General features: G+C 35.1%; 1 protein-coding gene across 6 annotated transcripts in view; it reads left to right on the top strand.

Moving 5' to 3' along the window:
• Positions 1-21,465, top strand: part of METTL15 (methyltransferase 15, mitochondrial 12S rRNA N4-cytidine) — a 202,942-nt gene that overhangs the window by 99,437 nt on the left and 82,040 nt on the right. The gene's annotated exons all lie outside the window — the stretch shown is intronic.

Below are 21,465 nucleotides of genomic sequence, written 5' to 3' on the forward strand. Positions count from 1 at the left end.
TGTATAATAATTAACACCTCTACACCCATTCCCAAGTAGTGTTATAGATTTATTTCTTCAGTTAGAATATTTAATTTAAAGTTTATAAAACTGATTCATGGAAGTCAACATGTATATTGAAATGCAAATGGTGTTTCATATTATCATAACTATGAGAAAATGAATTACCTCTTCACAATCTTAAGATAATCCATTTTTATTGCCTACGTCATTTGAACATAACCATATGGTACCAGGATAAGAATAGCAGCTTGTTCAGCACAAGAATGACTATACCTAGAAAGCCTTCATTTTATTTTATCTTGTGTAAGCAATACATATTTAGAGACATATTTTATTACATATGAGAAATTTTTAGTAAAATCCTTTATGCTTGGGCTTCTGGGTTATTAAAAGAATGAAAACAATAGTTGTATTTTCTCTAACATACTAAACTAATTAAATCAAAATACTTGCTATAATTACACATATAATCCTCCTGTTCTTTACACCCCCACTTTTGCCTGATATTTAAAGTAAAACTGAAACAAACAGCTGCTGGATTGGATTATCTACTTTAGTATTTTATTCTTGTTTCCTAAGAGAATACAATCTAAATTTAATGCACAATTCAACATTCATTTTAGAGCCTGCTGTATATAGGGAAATAGGCTGGGGATGGGGAAGAAGCCCAGGATAAGGGCTCTGTGCCTCTGTACCACAAGAGACAGCTCAATCTAATAGATAGGTAAACCACTAACGAGATCAGGTAGATAAATCTCCTGGAAGGGAGAATATCAAATGTATTCTAAACCCAAATTTAATTTATTTTTAGAATATCTGTTTTTATTTTCACTGTAAGTATTGTTTGTTACTCATTTAGTACATTTCAAGAAACTATTTTGGGGCAGATATTAAACTGCATTCTGAGATATAGCTGGGTAAAAAGAGCAATATAATCTCTTTCTACTTTACCAGAAATTGTAGATATTAAACAGGTATTTACAATACAGAGTAGTGAGTGTCAGGACTCTTAGATATTGTAGAAATAAGCTTCTATAACATAGAAGAACTATGTTATTTAAATAAAATACCATTACTATAAATATTTATGAGAAGGAAGGATACCCATTATATAGGACATATTATGGACATTTCATAGGACAAGTAAAATGTTTGTAATAATAAGATATCACTGATCAAGTTAAGTGAGCTGTTCAAGCTATACTTCTATACAGCAGGCTTTATTCCATGGTAAAATTCTTATAGTTTTTCAATGATGAAACATAGCTTTCCAGATAAAGTTAAACTTTTTGGCTTACCACAGGAGGCCATTAAGGATTTGGCCTCTGTCCTTTCTCTAGATTTATTACCTATGACTCCACCCCAGTCTCCTCATACCCTCCATGAAGTATTAACCTACTTTTACATAATAAACTCATCATGTTTTGTCCTACCACTCTCTATGTCTACATGCTGTTCATCTAACTGGAGCATTATTTACCCCACTAAGTGCCATGTTCTTTAGGAAGTCATCAGTGACTCTCCCAGTTTGATTTAGTATCCTTCTTCTCTTCCCCCATCACACCCTGTGCAATCTTTATCCAAGCTCTTAACACACTATTCTGTTGGTTTACTTCCATATACTGTACGCTCCTTCAAGCATGACTGTGTCTTACCTGACTTTGTTTCTTCAAAATTCTGTAGTAGATATGGATTAAGGTCATATGGATGAGTGTATAAATGAATGGATGATAATTTTCCATTTTCTGCATCAAATGTGTAGAAGAAGAAATTTGACGCAATTTGCTGAGTTTATCTTGCTTTCCATTTTCACAATGTAAATAGAACCCTTTTAAATCTCCAAACCACTGTTTGAAATAATGTTGTTAGTCTAGATTTAGGTTCCAGAGAGAATTAAGGGGCTAACTGCAGACTCAACTCTTCACTAAATACAGAACTTCTCACAGAAATATTAGGAAATCAACTCTGATTAGATATAGTATACCTTCCAATGAACTCAGAACCCTTATTACCAGCTTTTACTGTACAAAAACCAGTTATCATCTATTTCTACTTGAGGGTCCTGCACACCAAAGGAACCTATATGGGAATATACATATTCCCATTATGAAAAGATCTTTAGATACTATATATTATAAGAAACTTTATTCCATTCTCTACTAATGCTAGTCTGTTTTCCTTTTACTGAAACTGAAAAATTCAGATTTAAAATGTCAAACTCCTATAAATAAAAATAATCATATATTTTAAAGAAACAAAAGCTAATTATATGACATTAAATTATCAAGTAATAATTAAAGATATCAGGATACATAGAATAATTCAGAAAATGCTTTTTGTATTAACGCCCTTACTTATTTTATATCTTGGAGAATTATTTTTCATATCAGCAAGTATATTAAAAGGAACATATTGTGTGCAGTGTGTAGGCTCAGCGTAGGATTTTCTGCACTAAAACTTTGCAGCGATATTGGTTAATTGCTAGGTTTCAGGCACCTTTCTAACCTTCTTTTTAGTGGGTGTGAAAGGGTTTATTTGTAAGAGATATCGCTACTGACAGAATTTTATCTTTTTCTCCTGGAATCTCAACAGCAATTCCCATGTTAGAGGCATCCCCAGAAAGCTCGTCAAAGGATTTCCACCCACACTCTGAATATCTAACAGGACTTGACCCATTTTTCTCCCCTTATTAAAGTAGCAGTATACGCATCATGAGGAAAAATAGAATAAGAGCTAGTCTAAGCTTGGAATTTCAAAGTTATCTACCAATATGGAAGAAATTCAAGTGGAAAACAAAATTAGTCTTTATTTCTTATTATACCCCTAATAACAATCTAAATTTCTCACCTTAAGGAACCACATCTGATATCATGAATATAGTTTTTTTTTAAGTGGCTTAAAATTTATACTTATGTTATCAAATGCAATGAATGTAAATATACAAAATGGAGCACATTATAAGTGAAGAGTACTTCTTTGTACCCGATTTTATGACACAAAGTATTTTTTTATAAACCACTTTATTGAGGTATGAATGACATTTAAAAAGCTGTACATATTTAATGTATACAACTTGATGAATTTGGAGATAAGTATACATCCATGAAACCATCACCACAATCTATGCCATAAACATATTCATTACCTCTAAAAGTTTATTCTCATCCTTTTTATTATTATTATTTGTGTGATAAGAATACTTAACATAAGATCTACCCTCTTAGCAGACTTTAAAATATAGAAAGCAGTATTGTTCACTGTAGAATCTATGCTGTACAGTAGATCTCTAGGATTTATTTACCTTGTATAACTGACACTTTGTACCCTTTGCCTAATACCTCCCTAATTCCCTTTCCCCACAGCACCTGGCAACCACCATTCTATTCTGTGCTTCTGACTATTTTAGATTAGGAGACAAAGTATTTTCCTTACCGGTTAAATAATGTAGATAGTAATAATTAAAACCAGACTAAAACTTTGAATATTAATATTACTAGAATTCTTTAAAGGCAAGCAAAATAATTATAGAGAATAAGAAAAGGTATTTTTAAAATAACTTTGCTCATATAAATAATGACATCTGGATATTAAATTTCTATATCCATTGAACCATAAGTTTTTCCCCCACCATGGCATCCAGATACTCATATAGATTGTGGATGATTTTGTTTTTTTAACCTAAAGGTAAATGTCTCTTTGAAAGACAAGACTACCTTCAGTTTTTTTCCTCCCATTAACTATCTGACTTTGGGCAATTTACTTTATGTGTCAGTCACCTCATCTTCATGATCATAAGTGAGAAAATAATGTTTAATTATTTAAATAAATCTAATTGTTGTTACTATAGCAATTGCATCTTCTGTTTTTATTATTTTGGAGTCAGTCACCCAGCTAACATTCAAGTACAAATATGTGATTGGTGTGTTCACTTCTCTTTTGTAGTTATTCCATCATCTGTCTAGATTCACTGTTTTGAACTCCTCCTTCCATTCTTTCTTGGATTTACCCAAGAAAAGCTTTCACCTGCTCTACCTTCCAACTCTACCAAAACTCCTCCTGTCACAAACACCAATGATATCCACATTACCAAATTCCATGGTGAATTCTCATTTCTTATCTTACTTAAACTGTCAGCATTATGTGATGTAGTTGCCCACTTCCTCCTCCTTCAAACTATTTTATTTGGATTCTTTAGTTTTTCTTCTCCCTGAGCTGTTAACTTCTTATCAAACTCCTTTACAAGTTCCTTCTCATCTTCCCGTTATATTTGTGCTTCTCTGGGAATCATTCTACAGGCCTCTTCTCTATTTATACTCACTCCCTCAGTAATCTTATTCAGTCTCAGAGCTTTAAAAACTATCTACTCATTGATGACTCTCATATTTTTATCTCTAGACATATTCATCCAGTTAGTTAGCTAACGTTTCCACTTGGCTGGCTAATAGAAATCTCAAATCTAACACATCCAAACAAAGCTCTTGATCTTCCCCTTAAAACCTGCTTTTCCCTGAATCCAACCATCTGTTAAGGGCAATTGTATTTTTCTATTTGCTCAGGCAAAATAAAATAAAATACTTTTTTAATTAAAAAAAAGAGTGTTCTGTCTTTTTCATATGCAATACAATTTTGTCTAGAAATCCCATTAGCTGTACCTTCAAAATATACACAAAATCTGGCCCCTATTTACCACCTTAGCAATACCACCCTAGATCAAGCCACCATCATCTCTTGGATTTTTCCCTTCTAACCGGTCTCCCTGCTTCTGCCATTATAATATTTTTGTAGTCAGTTTCAGCACCAGGACAAGTTATCCTTTTTTAAAAACAAATTAGATCATGTCACTCTGCTCTGTGCCTACCTCCATTTTACTCCATTCTAGCCTGACTGGCCTCCCAGCCTCCTTCCTATTCTTTCAATTTTCCAAGTGTTCTTGGTATGGTTAGAGAGATATGAGTGAAAGGATACCTGAGTGAGAAAGTAGATGATGGGCAACCCTATTAATCTGCTGATGTGTTCCAAACTTGAAAAATAATAAAAACCAAGTGGAATTATTTAGCAAGATAATTGTCAGAAAACGAAAGATGTATTTTTAAAGAGCTTATCAGATTTCTCAAAATAGTAAAATACTCTGGAAATATTTTCTTGAAATATCATTCTAGAAACATGGTCATTTGTTCATTTGTTCAACATATATTTGTTGAATACCTACAATGTGCCAGGCACTTTTCTCTGTGCTTGGGCTAAATCAGTGAAAAAATCAGACAAAGAGCCCTGCCCCCATGGAAGTTAATCCTAGCAGGGCAGAACACATAATAAATATAATAAGTAAATTGTCTATGTGAGAAATGTGATACGTGCCCTGGAAAACTACCAGAACAAAACAAAGGGGATTGAGAATGTGGGGGAACGTAGACAAAGCTAGGTGCGATTTTCTGTAGGGTAAAGAGGGTTTTGTTAAGAATGGGACATTTGAGCAAAGACTCAGAGGAGGTGAGAAATTAGCACAGGATAGATCTGAGAAAATGAGCACTGAGGCAGAGGAGCAGCCAGGGAAGGGCAAAGGCATGAGGGTTAGGCCACACATGCCCACTGTGTTCAAGGAAAAGCAAGAAAGTCCATGTGGGAAGTAGATAATGAGCAAATAAGAGTTAGTTAAGAGTGAGAGATGATGTCAGAAAGCTAATAGGTGAGAGGGAGGGTGGTGGTGCTCAGATCACAGATCAGGCAGAGCTTTGTAGGTAGTTGAAAGAGCTTTGGCTTTTATTCTGAGTGGAATGGGAAGTCATTGCAGAATTTTGAGCCCAGGAATGAATGACATTGTCTGACATGTTTTAAAAGCATCACTCTGGCTGCTGTGTTGAGAGTACTCTCAAGGGGCAAAGGACAGAAGCAAGGAAGCTGAAACAGGGGGGCTATTAAAATAATATCAATAAAACTCTGTTTAATATTCCAGTCTTCACTAGAATTGTGAGAATATCAGGACCAGGTATTTGACAGAAGAGCTATACATATGTTTGCATGTTATTAGCATGCACGTGTTTGTCCATTGTTCTTAAATATTCATATTAAAATTCTTGTTACTATTTTTAGATTTATTGATTTCCTCTCATGCTTTGCACCATCTCTACTCTGGAGTATGAGCAACTCAAAGACAGAAATGATGTCTTATTCACCTCTGTGTTCTCAGTGCTCAAAATTTGTTTCTTGAATTAAATTAGAACAGCTCCAACATACTGTTAATACACAAAAATTATACTAGAGAGGAAAAGAGCTAAAGGTCATTTCCAAATAGTAATCTTTAGTCAATGATAATTTAGTAAGCATCATTCTAGAGTATAAAAATGCTCATTTCTTCAAATGTAAGAAAAAGGATTTCATCAGGTTATAAAGTAATATGGTAGCTTCCTTTCTGTGTTTGTCCATTATATTACTGCTTTTCACTTTCATCGGTGTCTTTACTTTTTCGGTAGATAAAACTCCAGTTTTACCTTACTTGAACTTTCTATAACTATTTCATTTCCAAATGATAAAATAAATATTAACAACTGTCTTGAAGAATTAGGAAAAAAGGACCTCTAGAGTTGATCTGACTAGTGATTTTCAAAATGTTCTCTGTGAACCCTGGAGTTTCTTTGAGACTGCTGTAAAGGGGAGGGGTGTGCTAAGTTGGCAGAGAACCAAATCTCACAGATCTAGCCCAACCTTCTGTAAGAGTTGGTTACTGGCAGACACCAAATTTCTTATATTGTTTTCTAGACATCATATTGCTTTAATAATTTTGTTAACATAGGTGTCTGTTATTGAGTGCTTGTTCTTCTGAAAGGAGCAATATGGAGTTAAACTTTACAGCTGAGAATGATTATATGTATTTTTATAATTTCTTTACTAAAAGGAGAACTTACTGAGAAAAAAATATAATTCTGTGCCACATTGAAAGAAAAAAAACCAGTGTGAAAGTAAAAATAGTATATTTTAAAACTGGCATTCTAGAGGGATTTTTGGACGATTTTGAAAATAAATGCCAAAGAGGAGTTCCTAAAATGTAGGAGTCTTGATGTCGTTGGTGTAAGTAAACAGTCTCCCAGCAGGTGTGCTCCAAGTGGAGTATTCAGTTAGCTATAGAAATACTGCTGTGGTTAGAATTAGTCTCATGACTTCTTTTGGTCACACTTTTTCTCTCTTAGCAATAGAAGTTTATGCAACGTGGTATTTGGTACAGTTAAAATAGTTCAAGTGGGAAAGAATATCTAAAAACATAAACTGATGTGTTTGCTCCCGGCATTGCTGTGGTTGAAGGCCCTTTTATCTTCCTACCTGATTTAATAAAATGATATATATCATACTGCTGACATTTCAGTTATTTTTTTTTTTTTTTTGCGGTACGCGGGCCTCTCACTGGGTGGCCTCTCCCGTTGCGGAGCACAGGCTCCGGACGCGCAGGCTCAGCAGCCATGGCTCACGGGCCCAGCCGCTCCGCGGCATGTGGGATCTTCCCAGACCGGAGCACGAACCCGTGTGCCCTGCATCGGCAGGCGGACTCTCAACCACTGTGCCACCAGGGAAGCCCTCAGTTACTTTTTTTAGAGGAAAACTGTTTTATTCTAGTTTCCTTCCTTTGGCCAATGTTACAGCATTCAGATGCTTAAGCAAATATATTAGTATTAAAGTTTAATTCAAATTAAGAATAGCACTCTGGGGTCTCCGGGTGGGTTATGGTAACAATATATAAAGTAAGGGTCAAATCATCAATTTTACTAACCATTGGAAACTCATCCTAACTATGTATAGCCTAACCTAGTTGAGAACATATATTTCTGAGAAGGTTGTTTCCTCATCTGTATTCCCTAGGAAAATGTTATATCCAAAGAACAAATAATAACTTTTTACTAAAACCTTGTTTTAGTTATCTATAGGTACATAACAAACCATCACAAAACAAAGCAACAATCATTTTATTATATTCATAATTTTATGGATCAGAAATTTGGGCAGGACACAATGGGGGATATTTCATCTCTGCTCTGTAATGACTGAGGCCTCAGCTGATTGCTTAAATGGCTGGAAATGGCTAGGATAGCCAGTTCAAAACAAATTTTTTAAGAAGTTCAAAAGCAGGCAACTAAATAATAATATTTGATGATGTGTTCATAGATTTTAAAAAAACTATGAAGAAAAGCAAGGGAATAATTAGTGCAGAATTCAGGATCTTGGCTATATCTTGTTAGGCAAGGATATCAGATTGCAGGCGGTTAAGATAATTTTCCATTTCTTTACCTGATGAGTGTATGTAAGGCTATCCATTTTATTATTGTTCTTTAATCTTAAAAGAATAGTTTCTTATGATCACTGTTATTATCTTGTCCTAAATTTTTTATTCTGTCTGAATTTTAACATGATATCATTTACATAAGATTCAATTTAATAGTCATTTTGCATATACTGTGGTATTTAAATAGTTCTAATTTCAGCTACATAAGATTATTGGGGATGATTTTTTTTTTTGGCGGTACACGGGCCTCTCACTGTTGTGGCCTCTCCCGTTGCAGAGCACAGGCTCCGGACGCGCAGGCTCAGCGGCCATGGCTCACAGGCGCAGCCGCTCCGCGGCATGTGGGATCTTCCCGTACCGGGGCACGAACCCGTGTCCCCTGCATCGGCAGGCGGACTCTCAACCACTGCGCCACCAGGGAAGCCCTGGGGATGATTTTTAATTTGTTTGTTTGCTTCTCCCTCCTCCCCCACAACCCCCTGCCACACAAATTCTTAGGTTCTAACTCCTTTTTTTGTTTGTTTGTTTTCACTGTGGCCCCAGAATCTGCATTTCTAAAAGCTCTTCCAGGTTATTTTGAGGTATGTCCAGATTTGAGAACTACTCTATCTGTCATTCAAATCTTATACTTACTGGAAAGAGTATTTATAAGCAAGTGTCAGAAGGACTCGGGGACAAAAGGAGACTTTCTCAGTGAATTGAACACAGTAATTGAACATCTAAGAAGCCAAACAGGGAGGCTGTCTAGGGATTAGCAAGGCCAATAGCCACTGCTAATCCTGGGCTGAAGGGACAAAGGTGAGGAGCTAGTTCTGGAGCTCAAGAACCCAGGTCACCTAGCCAGAGCTGAAATTGTAGAAAAGAGACTGAGAGGAAGTAGATATCCTGGCTTCTCTCTTCCTCCTGCCTTCTGATCTATTGTCAATATCTTCTATTGCCTGACCCTAATAGAATCTTGGAGAGTGCAGACTACAGAGTTTAGCCCCCCTGAAATACAAAGCAGAGCAGGAGATAGATCTGAAGGAAAGCCGGTCTAGGACCTGAACTGATGTCCAGCTAGATGGGGGATGATATGCCTTCTTAACTGATTTGGCTTCTTATACTTTGGGCTGGAAATCAGAAATGCAGAATAGTTAAAATTTACGGATGATGGACTCACACAACGTCATTGTGCTCAAAACCCAGCTCCACTCTTACTCATTTTGGCTCTTTGGGAAAATTACTTGACCTCCATTCCTATTTCCTCATTTGTAAAATGATGAGAATAATTAACTACATCTCCACCTCTGAAACTGTACACAAAGAAGGCTAAGTGAATTCATGTGGGTACAAAAGTATATTTTACATTTTCAAGGGAAACAGTGATACTCACCACCTGTTACATACAGCCAAGCTATTAGTTCAAGGTAGTTCACAGTTTCAACATTACATTATACATTGTTTCTTTCAACAAGGTCATATCTTTACCAAGCTTGATTTTTAGTGGTCGTTTTGATTAAAAAAACAAGTAAGATATGAAAATCAATATGAAACAATAAGGGTGGTAGTGTTCAACCTGATGCCAAGATTTGAAAAGTTATACATTGTCTAACAGGCATATATATACCTTTAGTAAGTAATTGTGATTAAGAATAAAATAAAAATAGTATTTCTTATTCTTTTTTTTTTTTTTTTTTGTGGTATGCGGGCCTCTCACTGTCGTGGCCTCTCCCGTTGCAGAGCACAGGCTCCGGACGCGCAGGCTCAGCGGCCATGGCTCACGGGCCCAGCCGCTCCGCGGCATGTGGGATCCTCCCGGACCGGGGCACGAACCTGTGTCCGCTGCATCGGCAGGCGGACTCTCAACCACTGCGCCACCAGGGAAGCCCAGTATTTCTTCTTTTAATTAATGCATATTTCAAGTGGCTCTAAATTTTAAGACATAAATACTTATTAAGTTGCTTGGCCCTAACTACTTAATATGGAACTTTTAGATATTTATTTTGTTCCGGAGATGTTGTGAAAAAATTACTGAGGCACTAAGGGTGCAGTGAGCCAAGCAAGTTTGGTAACCTCTTACCTACCTCACAGCATTGTTAAAACGATTAACTGAGCTAATAAATATCAAATGATTTAAAAAATGCCTAGCAAGTAATAAGTACTGTGTGTCACATATTATAGGCCAAAAGACATGAGCAATAGAATTACAACTCTAGCCATTGTTACTACTATTGCCATTAAAACCAGTGAAAACTGACCTGGGGCTTTTATAGTATCATTATGGGACACCTTTCAGGACTTCAGGCTCATGTCTCCTACTAAGATACGTTAGTGAAGCAAATGGGTGATGTCTATGAGCGAGGATGACCATCTTTGAGAACTGCACTGTCTAATATAGTAGCCCCTAGCCACATGTGGCAGCGCATTGAGCCCTTGACATGAAGTTCCTGTGACTGAGGAAATGGGTTTTTAATTTTAATAAATTTAAATTTCAAAAAAATTGATACTTGATTTAATTATTGGGAAACTCTTAAGAGTAACTTAGGCATGTGCATTTACTCTTTCAACTGTAAATTTTATGAAATCTAAATACAGATAAAGCATTTCTGATGAAATTTTGGCACTTCAATTGAGATGTGCTGGAAATGTAAAATACACACTGGATTTCAAAGACTTGATATAGCGAAATAGGATGTAAAAGATTCATAAATAATTTTTATATTGATTAAGTTATCCATGATGGACATATTCTTTCATATAACTCTGTACATGCCCATAATTTCTCAAGAGGAAAAATTATTGAAAATGGCATATGTGAATTTAAAAGTATGCATATTTTGAATTATGGTAAATACTGCCGCAATTGTTACAATTTATAATAGAGTTTTAATTTTATTTTGTGACTGGTTTTGTTTTCTTAAGACATTAAATTTGTTTAAGAAAAGGAACTTTTCCCAAAAAGTGTTTTTACCTAAGTACACCTTTTAATTGGTTTATGAGGTGAGTTGATTCATACCTTGATTCCATAAATATCAGTTTAGCATCTTTTGTAATTTGACCCACTAATCAAGCCTTACATAAGGCCAGAACCTGAGAACATTTTCAGATTGATTGGTAATTCAAACAGAATTTCCTAAGGGGGAGAGAAAATACTGTGCTAGAAATCTGGAACTAAAAACTCATTCTCTCATTAGTCAGTTGCTGACGTCTTCGTCCCATAATCAACTTTTAGAGGTACAGCAGATGGCTTAAAGGTAAAGCACGTTAACAATTAATAAGCGTTTACAAGGCTTGTTACATCATTTCTTATTTTCAAATCATTTTCTAACAAGTTACCCAAGTGGTTGAAATCAACCAGAAAAATAATGAAAGGAAAACTGCTAAGTAGCTTATTTTAACCAACAATAGCTGGTTAAAATAAATTAAAATAGGGTAACTATAATATTAATTTTTAAAATTTTTAACTTGTTCAGAATAATATTTTTGAATTTGACAAGAGCTTCTATCAAATTCTCGGTATTTTATATTAAGTTGAAGACAGCATGAGAGTATTTGAGAGGGAGCACCATTGGTTTATTCTACAAATTTCGTAAGTTTAAAAACCTTCTTAAGTGGTTTCTCATCTTTTAAGGATGAAATTCAAAGTCTTTTTGTCAGAGATTGAAAGCCATTTATGAGATGGTCCCTGTCTACCACTCCATTCTTGTAGCCTATTCTTTTATTCTAGCCTGCAGTTCTTCTGTTTATTATATCTATAACACCTTTCCTGCTCCTTCACCTAAGAAACTCCTACACTGTAGCAAGCCTTCCTTGGCTTCCCAAGTCCAAATAAGGTGTCTTTTTTGTGTTCCCTTAGCATCTACTTTTTATCTCTCTCATAATTATAGAACTTTCACCTATTTGTCTCATCTACTACATTTGAATATCTGGACATAAGGATTTTTTTTCAATTCTCTTTGTTTAAAACAGTGGTGTAAAAAGGATCTAATAGATGTGTGACAAGGAATAAATTAGAGAATAAGGCATTCCACTTGGGAATGGATCAACTGCACATAGTTTTAAATTCAAAGCAGGGTACCTTTTACCCAGAGAAGCTAACTGATATTATATAACTTTTCTAATTTTAGTTTATTTTTTATTGTAAACATAATACACACCAATGGAAGACATTTTGAAATCAAAGAAGTACAAAAATTTCACTCAGTCATCCTAATAAGCTTTGTGATACTCTTTCCTGCCAGTTGGTGTGTGTTTGTTTGTTTGTTGGATGTTGGAATCTCTGACCATAATTGTGGATTTATCTCTTTTTTTTTTTTTCTCGGTGTTCTATTAGTTTTTGCTTCATGTATTTTGAAGCTCTGTTACTAGGTGAATGAAAATTAGAGTACGATTAGGTACTAAGCTAAAAATTAAAATACCCCTCTGGTACTCCACCTAATACTATAACATGTAAATATATCATTTCTTAAATTAGGTTTTATTTTCTATAAGGGATGAGTTTATGCTTAAATCTTGGTATTTCCCTGTTGCTTTGCATTTTGTAAGAGGTTCAGTAAATGTTCATTCATTGATAAGTCCTTTCTTTACATCATTAAACAGGTAATGTTCATCATTATGCACACTATTGTGTTGTACAATTTAGCTTCCTTGTCCTATTAAACAAATGATTTTATTATGTGATGTTGCACTAATTTGGTACAACACTAAAGAGATATTTTGGAACTTATTTTCCATTAAAAAAATGATGTTTCTCCCACATCATTTGCTTCTTGCTCATAAAAGAGGGGCAGAGGAGCCTAAGTATGTAACTTTCTGGCCAGTATGCATGGCTGATTCAGCAAAATAAGTTATTGATTCAAAGGCCAAAGTATCCTTCTCTTAGTTGGTTTTCTTGTCTAGAAATTCACCTTCAATTCTGTTTTTCACCTGCCAGAAAAAGCATCTTCTGTCTTGTTATCAGTGACCTTTGACTTGTCAGTAGCATTCAAAACATTGTTATTTCTGCATCACTAATAAAATGTATCAGGTCAACCACCTTGTCAGTTTTGGCTCTTCACTTTCCTATTCCATTTGCATTATTTGTGGTTGGAGTGTGAGAGAGGAGTTTTAGGAATTTCTGGAGATATTTTGAGAAAAGGGTGATTCTTGAATCAAAATCACTATCAGATCTGGATTTTTCTTTTATCCTTTTAAACAAAGCCTTCCCTCAGTCACATCTTAAATATATCTTTTTTTTAAGGTTCTCTGACTTTCTAGCCCCCCATTTGCTTCTCAGTAGTGCAGATCTCTCGTATTTTTACTAACTAGAGGAGTATTTGAAGTAGATTCAAAGATGGCCAAATTACTACCATCACTTTTCATACCATGCTCTCACCCCACCGTATCTACTTTTCTCAAGCCAAAGAGTGAAAGAGAATGATCATTTTTTGGCCAAGCTCTCTGTTGCTAAATTACAAACTTAATGTTTTGGCCAGAATTTTGCTTCATTCCTCACACATAACCCTCTCAGCAGTATATTTTATAATTAATAAAGCTTCTAGCTTTGAGGAGACCAAACCCCTCAACTAACTCGAAACTCATAACATTCTCCCTCAAGAAAATATTGAAGGTCAATTTTATTCTTGCTAGGTCATCAGTTTTCTTGTATAAATGAGTCATTACTCCAGGGCTCTGAGATTCCCCATGTCATTCAGAAATAATATAATGCTATAATAGACTTTCCTTGTAACAACTCACAAAGCCCTAGATGCTTCATAGATACTAGGTACCGAGTGCTGTAGGAATCAACATTAGAAATATGTCACTGACCAGTCTGAATTGTATTCAACATCCTTGTCTCTCAGTTCCATAGTTTCCTTAACTCTAATGATTTTTTTATCCCACCTTAGCCATTTACACACATGGTAGTACCCTAGATCTCTAAAATTTCCATTTCAAATATCACACTCTCTAACCATGACTTCCTGTCTTTCTAGATCCCCTACTCAAATACTCCCACTGTTTTTTACCTCCTTGGTGAACTCCAGCCTCTAGTCAATGTACAATGACTATAATTCTTTTTTACTATCCATCACCCCCCTTTATGTCATTACTCATCTTTCCCCTTTCTTCCTCTGCCATATTTCCTCATATAACCCCCAAATTTCTTTAAACCCAACTTACTCCACACCTGCATCTGAACATTATTCGAGAAAAGAATATAATTGTAGTGAGTGGACTAATTTCAAATTTATTACCACAAATTCATTCGATCAGTTGATATTATTGGGCACCAACTGTGTGTGAGGCGTGCTGAGGGTGTATTAGTGAAGAAAAAAATACAAAAATCCTTTCCTTTTTAGGGCATACAGTCTAGTGGGAGGTAAAATATATCTTGTCAGCAAGCGCTAAGGAGAATATACAGTAGGGAAAAAGAATAGGAAGTGTTGATGATAGGAAGGGGAAGGATTGCTTTTTTAGCTAACAAAGAAGGCATCACTAATTTCAAATGAACATTTGTTACTGCCAGTAAATTCCCATTCTCTAGACAACTGTTTCATACTCTGTTCTTCTTAAATCTCTAGCTCCTTTTCTCTCTTTCAGCCAATGACCTTGCCACCTACAGATAAAGAGATGAAATAAAATATGAACTGTATCATATTTCTACCATCAGTTTCACCATCTTACCTGTATCTGTACCCACCCGCTGTGCCTTCCCTTTGGTTATAATGGAGAAATACCTCTTTTAAGTAAGCCTCTACACTTAAGCACTGAATCCCAGTGTCTTCTTCTTTCTTAAGGACTTTGCTCCTGTAATTTTCCCTTTCCTGCATTATCAGTCTCTCCCTCTCCATGGAAGCATCCTCCTCAGTAAACAAACATTTTTAATATCACAATTTAAAACAAAAACAACCTTGATTCTAAATTCCTTTTTGGCTTTGCTTCATTTTTCTCTTCCCTTTACAGCAAAACTTCTTGAAAATGTTCTCCATATTTTTCCCTTCCTCCAGTTTGCTGCCTCCCATTTGCTCCTTAAACCATTGCAATTGAGCCTTTGTCCTCACTTTACTGAAATAACCATTTCTCCTTTCTTGATATGTTGTTTCTAGGCTTCTTGACCTCAGAGTCACTGGTTTTCCTCACCAACTCCACTTCCTGGCCTCCTTCTCGTCTAACAGATTTCTAATTTTGGAGTGCCTCTAGCCTTTGTCTTTGGCCTTCCTTTCTATCTACATTCTTTCAGGGTTTGGTCCCATGGTTTCTAAGGCCATCTCTTCACTGAGACCCTATAATTTATATCTTCAGCCCTACCTTTCCCCTAAACTCAACTCAGGTTTAGTCCAATTAGCTGCTTGAAATTGCCACTTAACATGGCCAAACCCTAAATAAGATTTCCTCCCCACCAAAATCATCTTTTATTTCTTGTCTCAGTAAATGGCACCCAGTTGCTTGGGCCAAAAAGCCAAGAAGTCATCCGTGATTCCTCTCCCTCACTAATACCTCTTGACTACTCCAAAATATAGTCCTAAGTCTGCCACTTCTCACCATCCCAAATGCTGTAAGTTTAGTATAACTACATCACCTCTAGCCTGGCTTGCTACAGAAGGCTTCTAACTTTTCTGTCTGCCTTAAGTGGGCCTTGCCTATCTATGCAACTTCACCTTTCTCTAAGCTTTTCCTTGTTCACAGTGTTCCAGCCATACTGTCTTTTCTGTACTGAAGACATACTCAATTTCATTTCCATAACAGGTACTTAGCTCCTGCTATTCCTTTGCTTAGAACATTCTTCCCTATTGTGTGGCCACCTCTTTCTCATCAGTCAAGCTAAACATTTCAGCCTTTAATGAAGACTTTTCCTTCATCTAAAGATGAGGTAGCCCCTTTCCTCATCTCCACCATCACTGTTCTCCATTTCCCCTTTTTTATGTTCTTTATAACACTTACCAGTACCTGAAATTATCCTTTTTATTTATGTATGTAAAGGCTTGTATCTTTTTCTCCCTTACTGTAACTCCTTAAGGACCTGTTGTCCTTATTTACTTCTTCTCTGTTGCCTTGGGACATGGTAGGTGATCAACAAGTTTTTGTTAACTGATTGATTCCTAGAGAAGACTAAAGACACAAAAGAGCACCCCCAAACTCCCTACAGACATCTGAGGATTCCTTGAACCTTTGATATTTTTATTTCCTTGCAGGAAAATTAGGATACAGTAAATCCCAACTGTCCTAGACCTATATTTTCTTTGGCTCAAAGAAAATAGAACACCAGCCAAACCAAAACAAAATTATATCAGAAGCTCCCTATTTTGTATGTCATAGTTATCTAAAATACTTAAAATAGTACTTCTTTGAAGAATGTAGCTATTTTTTTTCATGAGAGCTGCCCATCTTTACCTAATCATTTAAGGGATAAATATTTCGTATTACCACTCCTAACTAAGATAACAACTCCATTTTTAAGAGAGTGCATTGCCTAAAAATTTTAATATTTCTTGTAGGTCTTCTAGAGGTAGGAGTAAAAACTGTTTGACTACCATAATTAGATCTATTTATTCATAACCTGGGCCAGTAGACCAATTTAATAATCCTGCCATTTTTCACCAGAAATGTTCTAGTTACTGGGTTTCAAGAATTGTGTCCTTGACTAAAAGCCTAGACACTATCACTGTATCATTTTATCCATTACTTTCTAGAACCCCCAGTGAATGTAGTACTTCTCTTTGGGAATAGTAACAATAGTAACAAATGAGTTTTCAGAAATTAAATACCAGACCCACAAACTAAAATCCCAAAATTATAAATCTTTCATAGCTTTCCATTGAACTTTCAAGACTTGTTACATTTGTAAATAATCAGGAACAAGTTATCTCTTACTAGATCATTTTGAAATTTGATACTCTCCTTTTCTGCCATTTTCCACCTCAGAGAATATGGCCTTAGTAGGATAGATGGACAAATGGATGGGTGGGTGAATGAGTGAGGGGATAGAGAGAGAGGTATGTAATATTATATATATATACAATATATACATAAATATATAAATATAGATAAGTATAGAGGTAGCTACATTGTATATCTATGTGTTTGTGTGTGTGCCTGCACATGCATTAGGAACATGTATCAATATGGCCCTTCCTAAAGACCATCACAGATTGCTTGTTAGTCATTCAGGTAGCCATCCCCTACATTCATGGGCAAGAGTATACTTTATTTCTCCTTGCTACTTACTGACTATATTGTGTGTTAGTTGATGTTCTTAACACTTTACAGGTATTATTTAATCTTCATAACAAACTTATCACATAGGTTACTATTACTTTCTGTGCTTTTATAGATAAATAAACTAAGACACTTAGTTAAGTAACTTGCCAAAGTCCCAGAGAGCTAGTCAGTGGCAGAGCCAGAATCTAAACCAAGGTAGTCTGGATCTAGAGTTTTTACTCTTAACTACTATTCTGTACTGCCTATCTGTTAGAAGACCACTTAGCAGAGGCACACGGATTTAGCGAAAATCACTAAACCAGCAGATTCATACATTTATGTAATAAATGTCTTGACTGCCCATCATATTATAGGAATGAGCTAGTAGGTATAAAACTTCCTATTTGAATAGCTCACAATCTATCAAGGGATGATCGACATGTAAACAACTGACTATGCAGTGATTATAACTATATATATGTACATACGTACATGTATATATATGCAAACATATACATATTCACTTCACTTGAGATAGTGAAATATCGTATAATTAATTCTGCTAGGGTGAAAAAATATTGTGATTGAGTTAACAAAGGAAATGACATTTCCCAGAATAAAATGTAATAGAGATTAGAAATTTAAAAATTGGCAATTAAAGTTTCTGGATCCTACTTGGCATATTATTTGGGGTAAATAACCTTTTATTAGGCAAATATTGGGTTATCAGATGTTATCTTTGCTGAGCCATAACAATATACCAGTCCACATCTATATAGCGGCCCACGCTTTCTCATCCAGATTAAGCACTGCAGTTTCCTTCATATTCGGGACCCTTTTCTTGCTATTCTGGCTTCTTCCAGGTCATAGAGAAGAAAGGCAGAGAGTCATCAAAATATTAGTCTTCCTAGTTTTGTATACATGAAACTTCAAATCTGCATCCACAAGGTTTATTCTTATGAATCTTGAGATTTAGATATTTTTAATGTTTCGAGTGCCTCAATCTTTATGAAGGAAGCAGTTATTATTTCTACTTCCTCCCATTTTTAATCTCTTAAGACCTGACCTCCAAATACTTTTCCTCATGGATCTCTTGGTCTGTATATCTTTTGAAATGTGGTACTCTGAACTGAACATAGTATGTGCTCTGACCACCCACCCGCCCCACCCCCGCACACACAGACATCAATAGAATACAGTGTCATAGTCTTCCCATCCTCTGGCAATAAGCCTCTTATTAGCAAGATTTAAAGAGATGTAGTTTATTCATTTTATATACAGTAAAACTTATTATTGGCTATATCCACTTCTGCCAAGTTAGGTGTTATAATCTAAAATGAGACCCTCTAGTTCATATTTTATTGTCATGCCTTTTATCTCTTGGCCTTATAGATAAAATGGATGAAATACAATGCAATTAATTTTTCTTTTTATTGAAGTATAGTTGATTTCCAATGTCTTGTTAGTTTCAGGTGTACAGCAAAGTGATTCAGTTATACATATATATCTGTTCTTTTTCAGATTCTTTTCCTTTATAGGTTACTACAAAATATTGAGTACATTTCTCTGTGCTATACAGCAGGTCCCCGTTGGCTATCTATTCTATATATAATAGTATGTATATGCCAATGCTAAGCTCCTAATTATCCCCCTCCTTTCCCCCTTAGTAACCATAAGTTTGTTTTCTATGTCTGTGGGTCTACTTCTGTTTTTGTTTGTTTGTTTGTTTTGCTTTGTTTTGTTTTTTGTAATTTATCTTTATTTTTATAGTGGAGTACAGCTGATTTACAATGCTGTTTTCTTTTTTTGTATTTTTTTTTATTGGGGTATAGTTGTTTTACAATGTTGTGTTAGTTTCTACTGTACAACAAAGTGAAGTAGAGTATATAAGTTGATTTGTATCATTTGCTTTTAGATTTTGCATATAAGCAATATCATATGATATTTGTCTTTCTCTGACTTACTTCACTTAGAATGATAATCTCTAGGTCCATCCATATTGCTGTAAATGGCATTATTTCATTCTTTTATGGCTGAATAATATTCCATTGTGTGTGTGTCCCTATATATGTGTGTGTGTGTGTGTGTATATATATATATATATACACACACCACATCTCCTTTATTCATTCATCTGCTGATGGACATTTAAGTTGCTTCCATGTCTTGACTATTGTAAATAATCCTGCAATGAGCAATGGGGTGTATGTATCTTTTTGGATTATGGTTTTCTCCAGATACATGCCCAGGAATGGGACTGCAGGATCATATGGTAGCTCTGTTTTTAGTTTTTTAGGGAAACTCCATACTGTTCTCCATAGCAACTGTACCAGTTTACATTCCCACCAACAGTGTACCAGTTGACATTCCCACCAACAGCATAGGAAGGTTCCTTTTTCTCCACACCCTCTCCAGCATTTATTATTTGTAGACTTTTTGATGATGGCCATTCTGACCAGTGTGAGGTGATACCTCATTTTAGTTTTTATTTGCATTTCTCTAATAATTAGTGATGTTGGGCATCTTTTCATATGTCTTTTGGCCATCTGTATGTCTTCTTTGGAGAAATGTCTATTTAGATCTTCTGCCTACTTTGTGATTGGGTTTTGTTTTGTTTTGTTTTTTTGATATTGAACTGTATGAGCTGTTTGTATATTTTGGAGATTAATCCCTTGTCAGAAGCATCATTTGCAAATATTTTCTCCCATTCTGTAGGCTTTTTGTTTTGTTTATGGTTTCCTTTGATGTGCAAAATATTACCCAAGGCAGTCTACAGATTCAATGAAATCCCTATCAAATTGCCAATGACAGTTTACACAGAACTAGAACAGAAATTTTTTAAATTTGTATAGAAACACAAAAGACCTGTATGCAGAAAACTGTAAGACACTGATGGAAGAAATTAAAGATGATACAAACAGATGGAGAGATATACCATGTTCTTGGATTGGAAGAATCAACATTGTGAAAATGACTCTACTACCCAAAGCAATCTACAGATTCAATGCAATTCCTATCAAACTACCAATGGCATTTTTCACAGAACTAGAACAAAAAATTTCACAATTTGTATGGAAACACAAAAGACCCCAAATAGCCAAAGCAATCTTGAGAAAGAAAAACAGAAATCAGGCTCCCTGATGTCAGACTATACTACAAAGCAACAGTAATCAAAACAGTATGGTACTGGCACAAAAATAGAAATATAGATCAGTGGAACAGGATAGAAAGTCCAGAGATAAATCCACTCACCTATGGTCACCTAATCTAGGACAAAGCAGGCAAGAATATACAAAGGAGAAAAGTCTCTTCAATGAGTGGTGTTGGGATAACTGGACAGCTACATGTAAAAGAATGAAATTAGAACACTCCCTAACACCATACACAAAAATAAACTCAAAATGGATTAAAGACCTAAATGTAAAACCAGATTCTATAAAACTCCTAGAGGAAAACATAGGCAGAACACTTTTTGACATAAATCACAGCAATACCTTTTTGGATCCATGTCCTAGAGTTATGGAAATAAAAACAAAAATAAACAAATGGGACCTAATTAAACTTGAAATACAGTTAGTTTTATAGTCAAGGAAAGAGCTGGATAAATTACTAAAACTAGAGCTTGGAGAAAAACAGTTCAATGTACATATATTGTTAAACTCCAGTTTTATTGACACCTGAATAAATGTTTTGATTTATTTTTATAGATGGTAGGACAAGAATTTGTCTCTGAATTTTGAAACATATAATTAATCACTTGTTATTATAATTGTATTTCTTCCCATTAGAAAGGACCATCCATGTCTTTTTTATCTTTCAATCCATAGTATCTTGCCCAGTTTATGGAACTCAGTAGACATCCATTTTGTTTCATGGACTTTTCTTAAATTGATCAATCATTCAAAGGCTTAATTTTAAAAGAACTCTATTAAAGTTTATAAAAACAATAATTAAAAAAAAACCTTCTCTTTATATATATATGTGTGTTAGTTGGTTGGCCTCATTTTTGACTTTCTTTTTCCTTTATGCTTCCT

Source organism: Delphinus delphis, chromosome 8 (assembly GCF_949987515.2).
Source record: "Delphinus delphis chromosome 8, mDelDel1.2, whole genome shotgun sequence".
Classification (NCBI taxonomy): domain Eukaryota; kingdom Metazoa; phylum Chordata; class Mammalia; order Artiodactyla; family Delphinidae; genus Delphinus; species Delphinus delphis.